Source organism: Jaculus jaculus, chromosome 18, assembly GCF_020740685.1.
Source record: "Jaculus jaculus isolate mJacJac1 chromosome 18, mJacJac1.mat.Y.cur, whole genome shotgun sequence".
Taxonomy (NCBI): Eukaryota; Metazoa; Chordata; class Mammalia; order Rodentia; family Dipodidae; genus Jaculus; species Jaculus jaculus.
Genome location: NC_059119.1, coordinates 44,358,508 through 44,374,037, shown reverse-complemented (window position 1 = coordinate 44,374,037; position 15,530 = coordinate 44,358,508). Strand labels below are relative to the sequence as shown.

Sequence of the window (15,530 nt, the reverse complement as noted above, 5' to 3'; positions counted from 1 at the left end):
CCTCTGCTTTGTTCTGCTTGGCAGTGAATCTGCAAACAAAAGCAGCTGCCCAAAGTCAGGAGAGGTCAGTTCTAGAGACCCTCGTCACCTGGCCATGTGTGCTGCCAGGGTCTGTCCTCCGAGAGCTCGCTGGTTTACTAGTAGCACTGCTCAGAAAGCTGACCCCGAAAAGCCACCGGGCCTTCAGGACTCACCCAACTATTTCCTGGTTAGCAAGGTAGCTAGAAAACACTTAAAGTCCCAGGGGAACAGCTGTACGTCTTCCCCCTTCAAGAAAACCAGCTAGCCAAAACATCTTGAGATCAATTGAACCTTTTCAAACATTAGCCACCAAACGGTGGGTTCTGATGCCAAAGGAGCGGATGTGTACCCCATCTTGTACTCCCCCCAAATAACATGACAAAGTTCTCCTCGACACTTAGACTCTAGAATTGACAACCTTTTCCAGGGTGGTGACCCATTCCTGTGGGACATGTGTCTCTTAGGATGTGGCATTTATACGATGTCAACAGAATTTTGCAATAAAGGGCCAGGGTATAAATTTCAGGCTTTATAGGCCAAGAGGCAAGATTAAAGATGCGATACACATTATATAGATTTATTCTAAACAATTCATGAGTTTTATTGTACAAATTAAAAAAATATATATAGTAATTGAACTCAGCTGTGTTTTTCTTTTGTAATATAGGGCAAATGAAGAGTATAGAGTTCTTCATAGGGGTGGGCAGGAGTAACATTTTCTTTAACTTAGGTCCAGTGTTAGTGTTTCTATATATATATATATATATATATATATATATATATATATATTTGTTTATTTTTATTTATTTATTTGAGAGCAACAGAGAGAAAGAGACAGGGGGAAAGAGGCAGGGAGCAAGAGAGAGAATGGGTGCACCAAGCCCTCCAGCCACTGCAAATGAACTCCAGACACATGTGTCCCCTTGTGCATCCAGCTAACGTGGGTCCTGGGGAATCGAGCCTCGAACCGGGGTCCTTAGGCTTTACAGGCAAGCGCTTGACCACTAAGCCATCTCTCCAGCCCATAGTGTTTCTTGTCACCAAACTGTGCACTATAGTTGGAGGACCCTTTGTATACCTCAAGAAGTGTGTGGATCCACAGGACTCTACCTATGTCTACAGACTAACACCCTATGTTTCCTGCACAAATTGTCCTGCAGAATAGATATTACTATGATTCAATAACACATAGACTAAAAGATTTACTATATTTGAGTAGTAATGCTACGTTTCTATGGTTTTTCTCAATCAACAGGGGCCATCATGTGTCACACATGGGGAGATGGCATTTGTTATGTCAACAATAGATCACCACATACACACACACACACACACACACATACACACACACACACGCGTCAAAACTCCTACCCTTAAGTTTGAACTAGACTCTAAAACTACAAAAAGAGAGAGAAAGAGAGGCCAACATTTATTATGTACACTCATAGTCTTTCTCCCTCTACTTTTTTTTTCCTGTTACGGTTCATGCTAGGCATGCATTGTACCTCTGAGACACAGCCCTTAGTGAAAATACATTTTTTTAATTTATTTTTAAGGAAGGTTTCACCAAGTTTTCCAGAATGGCCTTAAACTTGCTCTAGACCAGGTAGGCTTTGAATATGTGAACCTCCTACCTCAACCTCCCAAACAGCTGAGTTTACATATCTGTGTTCTCAGGCCTAATTCTTAAGTCTCTTAAGATGAGGGAGTGTCTTCTTTAAATTTTCTTTTGTTCATTTTTATTTATTTATTTGAGAGTGACAGAGAGAGAAAGAGGCAGACAAAGAGAGAGAGAGAGAGAGAGAGAGAGATAATGGGTGCGCCAGGGCCTCTAGTCACTGCAAAGGAACTCCACATGCGTACGCCCTCTTGTGCATCTGGCTAATGTGGGTCCTGGGGGATCCAGCCTTGAACTGGGGTCCTTAGGCTTCACAGGCAAGTGCATTAACCACTTAGCCATCTATTTCTAGCCCAGGAGTGCCTTCTTTAAAACCTGATGGTGATAATGATGATATAACTTGCACACAGTCCTATCAGGGATTTTCTTTTCTTTTCTTTTTTTCTTCTTTCCTCCCTCCCTCCCTCCCTCCTTTTCTCCCTCCCTCTCTCCCTTCCTTCCTTCCTTCCTTCCTTCCTTCCTTCCTTCCTTCCTTCCTTTCTTTCTTTCTTTCTTTCATGGTTTTTTGAGGTAGGGCCTCACTGTAGCCCAGGCTGACCTGGAATTCACTATGGAGTCTCAGGGTGGCCTTGAACTCACGGTGATCCTCCTACCTCTGCCTCCCCAGTGCTGGGATTAAAGGTGTGTGCCACCCCATCCACCACCCGTCAGGGATTTCCTATCCCTGGAACGAGACAAGGTGCACACTCAACAGAAATTTCTCACCTTAGGAGTGCAAGGCAGGGATTTAGACCATTAAAAATCAAAGGGCCAGGCTGGAGAGATGGCTTAATGCTTAAGGTGCTTGCCTGTGTAGCCTAAGGACCCAGGTTTGATTCCCCAGTACCCACGTAAACCAGATGTACAAAGTGGTGCATGTGTGTGGAGTTTGTTTGCAGTGGCTAGAGGCCCTGGTACATCCATTTTCTCCCTCTCTCTCTTAAATGAATAAATAAAATATTAAAATGAAAACCTCAGGGATCAGGAAAGCTAGATGAGAGCTGGTCAAGCAAGGGACAAAACACACATGAAACAAGTCTCTCTTGAGGCTAGAGTGCACCAACAGCTGTCACCCATGTAGCCTCATTTTATGTCTTCTCAGTCAGGCCACTCTTCTGGTGGTGATTTCTAGATGCATCAGGTGCACTTGCTGTGCCAAAGTCTGGCAGGAAAGGACTCAGATGGGGTGTCAGTGTGTTTGGAGCCTGTGCACTCCAGGCTGGTGAGGAGTGTGTCTTGTTTGGGGCCTGTCCATTCATGGCACTGGCCTGTTTGGGGCCTGTGTGCTCGGGGTGGGTGATGGGTGCGGCATGTTTGGGGACCGTGTGACCACTCCTTGCTGCCTGCACCCCAGCTGGTCCCCCTCCCCACCCTGTACCTCTGGCCTTAGATCTTTTGGGACTAGACCACCTTGTCTGATCGTGCCAAGCCTTGTTGATGGGTAAGCCCTTCAGCTGCTAGCTGTGCTGACTGGAGCTCCAGCTTGGTCAGTAGAACCCAGAGATCCACACCTTCTTCCCTGCCCTGATCCCCCTACACTACTGGCATCCACTTACTGGGTCCTCCCCACCTTGGGACATTGCTTCTGGCCCAGATGGGAAGCACAGGAATATGTGGCAACCACGTGCCAGGGAGTGCCGTCGAGTCCTCTATAACCTGTTAGTGGCTTACAGTAGGGGAGCAATGCCAAATACGACAGCCCCAAGGACCTGCAAGCAAGGCAGGTCTCTGAAGAGATTCCAGATCTCCAATCACAACTCTCTTGTCAGCCACCAGCCCAGAGCTGCAGGGCCCCTTGCAACTTCCATAGTTCCCTCTGTGGATACAATGGTCATCCCATTCCAATCAGGTTTAAACCCAAAATAGAACACTCACTGAAGATCTTACAGTGACAGTTACTTGCTTCGTCCTTAATAAAACAGATGGCTACACCAAGATGGATAGACCTAAATGCAATTAAAAAAAAAAATTCAAGGTGGCAAATGAAGAGTTCTCCAGCAAGGTTGCCTAGTCCCACAATGGAAATCTCCAATGAAAACATCAAGAGACAACAGAAACTGAATCCCAAAATGAAAGCACAATGCGCTTATTTACCCTGTACAAGCAAATGGCTGAACTGGAGGCAAATCATCAAAAAAAAAAAAAAAAATAACAATCACATAAATGAAATTGAGTAGAATCATGTTTTATGGTACACAGTCTCTGTCACCAGGCTTAACTTAATTGAAGAAAAGCAGAGAGACCTCAAAATAAAGGATGTCAATAACCAGCTGATTAGGCTTAATGAAGACATGATTAAATGCAAGAATAAATTCCAAGAAGAATCACAAAAATTAAACCACAGCATGAAATTGGAAGTCCATGAAGTGATGGAAACAGTACAGGAAAATGTAGCAGAAAACACAAAGCAAATACAGCTTATAAAATCCTCCCTAGAAACCTCAGTAGCAGAGTTAATCATGTGGAAGACAGAACCTCAGATCTGGAAGACAAGGCAGAAGAAATGGCTCTGGAGCCCACAAACTTTGATAAGTTTAAAAAGTCATGGGAATAGCATAATGAAGGAATTGTGGGATACCCTAAAATGACCAAACATCTGGACCATGGGTATACCAGAAGGGGAAGAAATTCTGACCAAAGGAATGGAGAATATACTCAACAAAATTATTGAATAAAACTTTCCCACTCTCTAAAAAGAGACCCATCTGGGTACAAGAAGCTCACAGGACACCAAACAGACTGGAGCAAAGAAGAAACTCTCTAAGGCACATCATAGCTAAAACTTTAAACAGTGAACACAAGGAAAGAGTACTAAAAGCAGCAAGAAACAACTCATAATATGCAAAGACACCCCCTCAGAATTATCTCAGATTTTTCAATGGAAACCCTGAAAGCATGAAGGGTTTGGAATGGAGCACTTCAAAGTCTAAAAAGCTATGGCTTCCAACACAAACCACTGTACCCAGTGAAAATATCCCTAATAACCTTCCATGATAAAAGCCAGCTCTGTGATTATAGTACACAAGTCAAGCTACAGAGAATACTTCAATGCTCCACACATGAGTAAAACAACCAATCTCAAGAGGAGCAGATGACATGATCCTGAAAGACTATCATCAAACTTGTAATGGTGATAAATTCCTTCTGCAAAGTGGCAGAGTATAAAATCAATACACAAAAATCAGTAGTCTTCCTATACACAAATAACAAATATAATCAGAAAGAAGTCAGCGAGGCTGTCCCATTTTTAATAGCCACAAAAAAAATCAAATATCTTGGCATAACACTAACCAATGAAGTGAAAGACTTATATATAAGGAAACCATAAACACACTCAAGAAAGAAATCCAGGATATGAGAAGATGGAGGACCTTCTCTGCTTTTGGATTAATATTAATTAATTAATATTGTGAAGATGAAAATTCTACCAAAATCAATGTGCACATTCAACTCAACAACAATAAAATTCCCAGCATCATTATTCACAGAGGTAGAAAAATTAATTAATTTCAAAATTCATATGCAGTGACAGAAGGCCCCAGATATCCAAAAGTGTCCCCAGCAAAAGAAACACCTCTGGAGGTATCACCATACCTGATCTAAGATATGGTACAAAGCGATAGTCCGGTACTATCATACAAACAGTCATATAGTCCAATGGAGAGAGTTGGAGATCCAGCCCTTGGTTCACAGCACCATAGCTACTTGATCTTTGACAAAGGCTCCAGAGGTGTATATTGGAGGAAAGACAACCTCTTCAATAAGTGGTGCTGGGCAAATTGGATAATGACATGTAGAAAAATGAAAATAGACTCACTCCTCTCTCTCATCATGCACACACACACACACACACACACACAAATACAACTCCAAACGGGTTGTGGACCTCAACATAAGACCTGAAACTCTCAAACAAACTACTGAATGAAAAAACAGTGTGAAGTGTGGATGCTATAGGAGTCAGGAAAAGTAAACAATCACTCAACCTGTGGGATCTCATGAAGCTAAAAAGCTTTTGTACTAACAAATGTACCATAAACAGGACCATGGAGAGGATTGGGTGAAGCCTAACCCTAAGACATTTGGCTCTGACTTTTAACTCCCAGTACCTGAAATTGGTTGCCACCCATGTTGAGCTGTTGATCTGAGTGTCCTACGAGGTCCCCAAAACAAGACAGCCTTCCGTCAAAGTAGCTGATTACCTGCCTGAGGTAAAAGGTAAGACCCGGGCTGGAGAGATGGCTTAGCAGTTAAGCGCTTGCCTGTGAAGCCAAAGGACCCCGGTTCGAGGCTTGGTTCCCCAGGACCCACGTTAGCCAGATGCACAAGGGGGCGCACGCATCTGGAGTTCGTTTGCAGTGGCTGGAAGCCCTGGCGTGCCCATTCTCAATCCCCCTCTCTCTCTGTCTCTTTCTCTCTCTCTCTCTCTGTCACTCTCAAATAAATAAATAAATGAACAAAAAAAAAAATTAGAAAAAAAAAAGGTAAGACCCTATTGCTGAGACACCACACGCTGCTGCCACAGAACATGGAGAGACCTGGATGAATCTGGAAGGAAGTCAGTTCCCAGATGGTTTGCCCATAAAGAAAATGCTGGAAAGCATTACATGAGCTATTGGGAGGTGTGTGTGTGTGGGGGGGGGGAGTCCAACCACATTTTGAGCAAGTAGGGGACACTGTTATATGAAAACAACCTTCCTGACAACATGTCAGAATTACTGGCAGCCTAGGTGGGTAACCAGTGGCTCTCTGATTGGCTAAGTCAGAATCCTACAGAGAGCAACATCATGGGCTCCAGTAAGATACTCCCATTAGTCTGTCACAACGAGGGGCTACACCCATCAATATCTCTCTAGATTAACAATGCTTATCCCCTTTAGTGTACCCTGATCTCTCCATTGAAGAGTCTGTTCTTATTTTTTCAGCAAGCGGTGAAAACCAAGGACAACCAAAATCTACCAACAAGACCAAAAATAGATATCTGTCAGCAGATGAACCACCCCTACCACAGCAGCCAGGGCCCAGGTGAAACCACAGAGGAGCTGGAGAGATGAGCAAGAGCACTGCTTCCATGGCAAGCCTGACAACCTGCACCAGGTTGACGGAGACAGACACTGAGGAGACTCAAAACGCACCAAAGCAGAAATCCAGAAGCTGCTGAGAGCTCAGCACTAAAGTAGACTTAAACACACCCACCATGGCTCAGGGGATGTGGTGGAAAAAAATGCAAGAGCCACAGCGTGGGAGGGAATATCCAGAGACACAGCCGTCCCCACCATGACAGACTGCTTCTCTCACAACTCATAACCCACATCTCCAAGGTGAATACCAGCAATCCAATTAGGGAGGGCCTTCTGTGGAGTGGGGGCAGGGAAGAGGAAAGTGATGGTGCCAGCATATTATGTATCCACACAAATTTCTACTAAATAACAAAAATGAAAGGGCCCAGGGCCCCGTGCAATGGTGCATGCCTTTAATCTAGCACTTGGGAGGCAGATGTAGGATTAGTAGGTGTTCAAGGCCATTTGGAAATGACATGACTTCCAGGTCCATGTGAACTAGAGCAATATCGTACCTTGGAAAACTGAAAAGAGAGAGAGAGAGAAAGAGAGAGGGAGAAAGCGCTCAGAAATCAGCTCAGATAGGAGCTTTTACTGCTTATTTTCCTGAGTTGGTAACAATGGGCCTGATAAACTGTCTATGATACTATTTAAAACATAAATATATTTAATTGTATAATGCATTATATATTTCAAATAAGGCCTCAGAATTTGGGAAGACGTCCTGGCATAGAAAACATTTCCAGGATCTACGGCCATATTACTCTGAGCATGCCTCATCTTGTCTGATCTCAGAAGCTAAGAAAGGTCAGGCTTGATTAGTACTTGGATGGGAGAAAACGGTTTCAGGGCTGTCTCTGTCCCCCAACACTTCTATGGGTTGGTCATTACTGAGGGTCTACATTTTCTCCCTGTTCCCTCCAAGCATCAGCAGGTCTGACATTGGTGAATTTAGATCTGGCTTTGTTCCCCCCATACCATCTTTGGGAATACACATTCTTCTCAGAAGCCTATGGAACTTTTTCTAAAAATGTATTACCAAATTGGTCCCAAAGCAAGCCTCAACAAAGTTAGGAGATTTGAAATAGCTCCATTTATTTAATTCAACCATAATGCAATAATGCCAGAAATTAATAAGAAGCTACAGAAAATATACACTCTCATAGATAATTAAAAAACACTACTGAATAATTAATAGTTCATTAAATAAACCAAGAAATAAAGAAGTTGCTAGAACTGAATGAAAACAAGTAAAGAGCACACAACAGAAACAGTCCTAAGAGGGAAATTTATAGCTCTAACTTACTACACTACAAAAACAGAGATGTATCAACCAGATAACTTAATGATATACGCAAAGGCCTTGTAAAAATAAGAACTAACCGAATCCAAAAGTACTAGATGAAAAAAAATAATAAAATCAGGGTCAAAAAAAAGCAATGAAATAGAAATGAAAAACACAACAATAAAAAAGTCATAAAGAGTTTTTTTTTGAAATGATAAGTAAGATTGACAAATTAACCAAAAGAAAAATACCCTAATTGGGCTGAAAAGATGGCTTTGTGGTTAAGGCACTTGCCTGCAAAGCCTAAGGACCCAGGTTCAAGTTTCCAGGTCCCACGTAAGCCAGATGCCCATGGTGGCACACGCGTCTGGAGTTCATTTGCAGCGGTTGGAGGCCCTGGCATGCCCATTCTCTCGGTCTGTCTCTCTCTCTTTCCCTCTTTCTGTCTCAAATAAATGAATAAAAATAAATCTTTAAAAAAGAAAAATGCCCTAATCAATAAGATTAGAAATGAAAAGGAGATATTTCTGCAGGAACTAATGAAATCAAGAGAACATTAAGGACATATTTATTTCAGAAACCTAAATTCCACCTAATTGGAATATATAAAAGAAATGGGTGACTATCTAGATGATATGACATATTAAAGCTAAACTGAGGTGAAATAAAAAAAATTAAGCAGATTTCTCATAAACAGGGAGATTAAAGCAGAGAAAAAAAATATCTCCCCCCTCCCTCCAAAACAAATCCAGGTCCATATGGGTTCACTACTGAATCCTATCATACCATCATACCTTCATATATTTGAAACCACTATTCCTCAAAATCTTCAATAAAATTTCAAAGGGTGTAATCCTTCCTAACATTGCCCATGAAGCCAGTCTTTACACTAATACCAAAACCAGACAGAGACATAGCCAAAATACCAAGCTACAGGCCAACATCTGTGATGCACATTTACAGGGAATTTTTCAGTAAAATACTTGCAAATAAAATTCAGGAACACATCAGAAAGATCATTCACAAGACTGGGGTGATGGTTAAAGGTCTTTGCTTGCAAAACCTGCTAGCCTGGGTTTGATTCCCCAGTACCCTTCTCAAGCTAGGTGTTCAAGGTAGTGCATACATCTGGAGTTCATTTTCTCGTGTGCCCATTCATGTTTATTCTCTCTCTCTCCCAATAGATAAATAAATAAATAAATAAATAACTTAAAAAAATCATTCACCTTGATCAAGTCAGCTTTATTCAAGAGATGCAGGGATGGTTCAGCATATGCAAATCAGTAAGTAAAATGTGTCACATAAATAGATTCAGGGACATAAAGCACAAGGTAATCTCAATTGATGCAGAAAAAGCCTTTGATAAAATTCAACATCCCTTCATGTTAAAACCACTAGAGTCTAGAGATAAGGGTAACATACTTCAAATAATAAAGGCTAGATATGACAAACCTATAACCAATATTATGCTAAATGGAGAAAAACTCAAAGCACTCCCACTAAGCTCTGGAACAAGACAGTTCTGCTTCATATGTTGCTTATCATCTTAGCTTGAGACAAGACAGGACAAGAGAATGAAATAAAAGGGATATAAAATTGAAAGGAAGAAGACAAGCCACCTCCCCCTCATTTTTTTTTTTTTTTTTTTTTTTTTGCAGATGATGTGATTCTATATGTAAAACCCTAAAGATTCCCCCAGAAAACTCTTAGAGCTGATAAGCACTTTTGGAAAAGTGGCGGCACAGGAAATGAACACACAAAAAGAGGTAATGCTCTACGTATTAATGATAAAAGTACTGGAAAGGGAATCAGGAAACAATCCACTCAAAATACCCACAAAAAAATCATACACCTAGGAAGCTGTACAACAAAAACTAAAACACTGGGCTGGAGAGAGATGGCTTAGTGGTTAAGCACTTGCCTGTGAAGCCTAAGGACCCCGGTTCAAGGCTCGATTCTCCAGGTCCCACGTTTGCCAGATGCACAAGGGGCGCATGCATCTGGAATTCGTTTGCAATGGCTGGAGCCCCTGGCGTGACCATTCTCTCTCTCTATCTGCCTCTTTCTCTCGCTATCACTCTCAAATAAATAAATAAATAAATGAACAACAACAACAACAACAACAAAAAACTAAAACACTGATGAAACAAACTGACTGAGATATCAGCTGGAAAGATCTCCCATTGCTTTTGGACTGGCATAACTAATAGCGTGAAGTAGGTTTCTTACCAAAAGCAATATTCAGATTCAATGCAATCTCAATCAAAATTCAATTACCGTGAACACATGCACGCACGCCCTTCCATGCCCCCACGTCCAGCTCACAAGAGGCCCTGCCCAGGAGTGTAAACATCTTTACCAGAGCAAGCATTAGGCTATAAGAAAACAAAACAAACAAAAAAAGATGTGGTCAAACCTGACCTAGACAGGACTGTGGGGAGCTGGTCCCCCACCCTTGAACCACCCCGAAGTCAAGTTGGCTTCTCAAGCTTGGTGAGAAGACATTAACAGTCCCCGCCACCCACACTTCCCATCCACAGGCTGGCAACCACTTGATGGGGAGTCCTAGCTATGGAGGCTCTGTGGGGTCCTCTGGTGTCTAAGGTAGAGGTGTGCTGGGACCCTCTATCCTGGGCCTGGAAGTCTGCCTCTGCTAACTGGAGGAGTCTGTGACCAAGCCCGGCTCCTTTGTCTCTGGAATGGCAGAGTGAGGCAGGGTAGAACAGAAGACCCAGGTGTTAAGTCCATGCGAATACACCCGCTTGACTTTTTACAAAGATGCTGGGAAAATTGGACATCTGCATGTAGAAGGATGAAACTGGATCTTTATTTTTCAAGCTTCAGAAAAACCAACTTCAAGCTGGGCATGGTGGCTCACGCCTTTAATCCCAGCACTCGGGAGGCAGAGGTAGGAAGATCGCCGTGAGTTCAAGGTCACCCTGAGACTACATAGTGAATTCCAGGTCAGCCTGGGCTAGAGTGAGAACCTATCTCGAAAAACCATAAATAAATAAATAATTAAAAATCAAAATAAATAAACAAACTACTCCAAAAGGAATAAGAGCCTCAATGCAAGACCTGAACCTCTGAAATAGCTAGGGGAAAAAGTAGGAAGATACTTCTCCATAAAAGCATAGAGAAGGACTTTCTGGACAGAGCCCTGGTTACCCAAGAAATGAGGCAAGCAATCAATATATGGGGACTTGTGAAACTACAAAACTATAGTAGAGCCAAGGAAAATATCATCTGGATCAAGAAACAACCTAGAGAATGGGAAAGAAATCCCAACTATATATCTGGCAGAGGAATAATAGCTAGAGTATACAAAACCTCAAAAAACTAAACAAAAAGGGCTGGAGAGATGGCTAGGTGGTTACACTTGCCTGCAAAGCAAAGGACCCTGGTTTGATTCCCTAGGACCCATGTAAGCCAGATGCACAAGGTGGCGCATGCGTCTGGTGCTCGTCTGCAGTGGCTGAAGGCTCTGGTGCTCCCATTCTCTCTCTCCTCTTTCTTTCTATGTGCCTCTTTCTCTCTCTTAAATAAATAAATAAATGACAATTTAAAAAAATCTAAACAAAAAGAAAGCAAACTATCCATTCAAACAAATGGGCAGAGAACTGAATAGAGGGTTCTCAAAGGAAGACACACAGTAAACATCTAGACATCAAGATGTTCAACATCTTTAGCCATCAAGAAAATGTAAACTAAAATGTCTTTGAGATTCCATCTCAATGTAGTAAGAATGGCTATCTTAAAAAATCAAATAAAATCAAATGAAGGCAGGCATTGTGGTGCACGCCTTTAATCCCAGCATTCCTGAGGCAGAGGTAGGAGGATCGCCATGAGTTCAAGGTCACCCTGAGACTACACAGTGAGTTTCAGGTCAGCCTGGGCTTGAGAGAGACCCTACCTTGAGAGGAAAAAATAATCAAATGACAACAAATGATGGCAAGCTTGTAGGGAAAGAGAAACCATTATTCCCTGTTGGTTGTAATGTAAACGGGTACAGCCCTCTATGGAAATCAGTGTGTGGTTTCACAAGCCATCCTCCATAGGTTGATGTGTCTGGGATTAAGGCTCACACTCAACGCCCCGCTGGTAGAGCCTTTGGGAGGCAGAGCCTTGCTGCAGGAGGTGCATCCCCGTGGGAGGACCCTGAGGTTTACTAGGCCAGCTCCAAGCTCAGTGTCAGCACTCTTCCCATTCAGGTGTGCGCTAGCTTGCTAGCTTCCTGCCTCTGCCCAGCATTCCCTGCCGCAAAGGAGCTTCCCCTTGAAACTGCAAGCTGGAGTAAACCCTTTCTTCCCATAAGCTGCTTGTGGTCAGCTGTTTTGTTCCAGACAAGACAGCTAACTGCTATACCACTCCTTTGGCAAATACACTGAGGACGCTATACTTTACTGTGGTGGTATTTGCTCATCCATGTTTATTGTTGTTCTATGCACAACAGAACATCCTTGATGCCCATCAACTAGCGAATGGATATCAGAATTGTGATATATATATGTGTGTGTGTGTGTGTGTGTGTGTGTGTGTGTGTGTGTATAGGTATACATATATACATTTACACACTCAGAGACAATAGATTTTATTCACCCATAAAATAAAATAAAATGACAAAATTTGCAGAAAAATATTAATTTGAGTGAGATAACTCAGGCTCAGAAAGACAGATCTTCATAATCTCATATGCAGATCCCAACTATAAATCTTTTAGATTTGCTCCTAAGTTGGAGTAAGAGTAGGCAGGGGCCAGGAAGCAAGAAGGGGACTGTGAGCAGAAAGGAGGGGTGGGTGGCTTTGAGGGGAGGCAGACACTACATATGTAACAGGGAGGCTGAAAGGCTAAAGAGGGAGGGGGGAGGAAGGAGGAGAGGAGGGGGTGGGGAAAAGGCTAACCAAAAGTAAAGACTTGTGAAAAAGCCGTGGAGGGGGCTGCATAGACTGCTCAGCAGTTCAAGGTGTTTGCTTACAAAGCCTGATGGCCCAGGTTCCATGTCTCAGTACCTGCACCTAGCCAGATGCACAAAGTGGTACATGCATCTGGAATTTGATTGAGGTGGTAAAAGACCTGACAAGCCCATTCTTTCTCTCTAGTAAATAAATAGAATGTTAAAAATGAAAAGAAAAGGTCATAGAGAAACCTACTTATTTGTTAACTAATTAAATTATGATTAAAGACAAAATATGAGCGCTCTAGTTTAGATGGGAACTTTCTGTGGGGTGGATAATGCTGCTCTCAGAAGCCGTAGCTTGTTACAGGAAAACCCTAGTTGCTAGAGGTGGGATATCTCCCCGTGAGGTTTTGGTCATAGAGGTCCCTGACGTCTTCTAAACAATCCAAATTATTTGTAAGGCTCTTGGTTGCACACCAGAACTAGGTAGTAAGACCCTATTGCTCAAGATGCCAAAAAGTGAATCTCATCACCCTGAAGACTCAGGCTGGAATGAGGCTGGAAGCTTCCTCCCTCCTAGTTAGCTCCCACATGCTGGAAAGTGCTTCACATCCTGTTGGGGGAGAAAAGTCAACAGTCTTACCCAACTGTGGATCTACCCTGTGGACTATGCAGTCAACTAGCCAGGCAAGATAGGCCCTTTGGTACTACAGGAGCATGGCTGTTATGAGAGAAATCAACTACTTTCTGATTGGATTTGAGGTCTGCTCCAATGGGAAGGAGTTTTCATCCCAGGTGCTGAAAACCTAGTCTTACATCTTTGTCTGAGAAGGTCACTGGGGAGGGGGAAGAGGAATCCACTCGTGATTGATTGAAAGGATGTGTTATGACCGTCAAATTGCCAGCTATGATCCACACTTTCTTTATGTCATGGATTCATGCTGCTCTCACCTTTGGTCAGAGAAGCTTCTATTTTTTTTGGATGACAGTGAGAGCTGGAGAAACTCAAAACTCATCAGAGCTCTGATAGTAAGTAAAGGCGGGGTGCTCAGTGTTACATGAGACTTCTTTGCCATGACCTTCAAGGCTCCGGGAATATTGTGGAAGAAGGGGGAAAGAAAGGATATGGGAGCCACGGAATAGAGAAGACTAGTTTGGGATACTCTCCTCCAGCTTTGGGTCTGTTACTTCATAAAGCTGTTGCTTTACCTCAACAAGCCTCCACAATAAGAGAGCTCACCAACATTTTCACATGGATGATGGAGGCAGAGCTTTAAAGAAAAAAAAAATGTTATCAAAATAGAAGAGTGACTCATTGGAAAATGGAGAGAGTTTGGGCTGGAGAGATGGCTCAGCGGTTAAGGAGCTTGTCTGCAGAGCGTGATGACCCGAGTTTGATTCCCCAGTACTCCTGTAAAGCTAGATGGAGCATGTGTCTGGAGTTTGTTTGCAGTGGTTGGAGACCCTTGTATACCCATTCTCTCTCTCTCTCTTTCTATCTCACTCTATCATAAATCAATCAATCAATCAATAAATAAAATATATACAAATAAGAGGGATTTCAGTGGAAGGGAGGAGGAAGAAGGAGAACAAGAGAAGGTATGGGAAGGGAACTATGTTCAGGCTGCATTATGCTCAAGTATTAAAAGTGTCAGTTAAGACAACTAATTTTTTTCATAAAATTAAAATCTAATATGAAAGAAAACCTCTTCAATCATCAGTACTGCTTTGCTCTACCCCTGAGTGCACTGGCATGTCCCTCTTGGGAGAGAGTAGCCCCGTATTAAAGCATCCAAACTAAGAACAGCGAGGCACTTAAGCTGTGTTGAGTCTGAATCTCCTGATTCTGTTATCTGTGGATTACAAAACGGACAGGGTAAGAAAACAGACGCTGTCCTCACGAGGGTGAATGTATCCTTTTGAAACCTGTCTGAGAAGTGTTGACTCTTGAGGGGAAAATGATCCTCTCTTGAAAAGTGTGATCCTAAATTCTGGGGGATAACACAGTGTCTGCAAACAGGAGTAAGTGACAGCCAGAATCTACCCATCTTTTGTAGCTTTATGGACAATGAACACACTAAAGCTTACTTAAAAAAAATAAAAACTGTGAGGGCTGGAGAGATGGCTTAGCGGTGAAGTGCTTGCCTGTGAAGCCTAAAGACCTTGGTTTGAGGCTCGATTCCCCAGGACCCACGTTAGCCAGATGCACAAGGGGGCACATGTGTCTGGAGTTCGTTTGCAGCAGCTGGAGGCCCTGGCATGCCCATTCTCTCTCTGCCTCTTTCTCTGTCTGTTGCTCTCAAATAAATAAATAAAAATAAACAAAGAAAATTTAAAAAAAAACTGACAAGTCATGCTACAAAGCAAAACCCCAAGACCCCACAACCATTTGTAAAGTGGAAAGATGAAGATGGAGTATGTTTCTTACAGAGACGGTGGACACTCCTGGTTCTCCAAAGGTATGTGTGTAACCCCCATGGACCTTGAGGATGCTCAGGCAGCCCACAATGCCTCTTTCTTGGCCTTCCTGGGGAGTAAGTAAACTGCCATGGTGGCTACTGGCATGAAAAACTAGAAGGCTAATGATATAGAGTACATTTAAAAACTTG

The 15,530-nt window shown here is 42.7% G+C and overlaps 1 protein-coding gene across 2 annotated transcripts in view; it reads right to left on the bottom strand.

Moving 5' to 3' along the window:
* Positions 1 to 15,530, bottom strand: part of Fshr (follicle stimulating hormone receptor) — a 220,758-nt gene that overhangs the window by 24,342 nt on the left and 180,886 nt on the right. The gene's annotated exons all lie outside the window — the stretch shown is intronic.